The following is a 532-nucleotide window of genomic DNA, read 5'->3' as shown; positions in this document are numbered from 1 at the left end:
TTCCGTACTATGCTACCTACCAAGAATACTTCTCTAAATAATTGAGGGGGAGAAGATAAAGGGAAGAACAATGAAAGGGGGAGCAACGCACGTTGAATGTCAATTAAACCATTCAAACATCACATCATTAAACTTTTCATCTAGTATCACCTAACAAGTGGTAATCTTGACCTATCTCCAAAAGGTAAGCAAGGTAAATATATTGAACCTTTTTAATTATGTCAAATAGAATGTGTTTTTGCATGAATCTTGAACATGTCTTAATTATGGATTATAATTGAATGATTGAAATATGCTTTAAAATGAAAATTGCCTAACGAAAACCTACCAAGTGGCATCATCTAACAAATGGCTTACATATATGGTTAATCATTCCATGTTTTAAATGTTCACATAATGGACATGTCTTTCTTAAATGCTTAACTATGTCAAATAGCCTATTTGATTTCGTGAATGGTTCTTGATCATATGAGATTTTATGTTGATAACATTGCTTACTATTTGATTAAATCTTGTATGTCGTTCTCTTTTC

This window comes from Lupinus angustifolius, chromosome LG11 (genome assembly GCF_001865875.1).
Source record: "Lupinus angustifolius cultivar Tanjil chromosome LG11, LupAngTanjil_v1.0, whole genome shotgun sequence".
Lineage (NCBI taxonomy): Eukaryota > Viridiplantae > Streptophyta > Magnoliopsida > Fabales > Fabaceae > Lupinus > Lupinus angustifolius.
The sequence above is the reverse complement of the archived record's forward strand: the minus strand, read 5'-3'. Positions refer to the sequence as shown.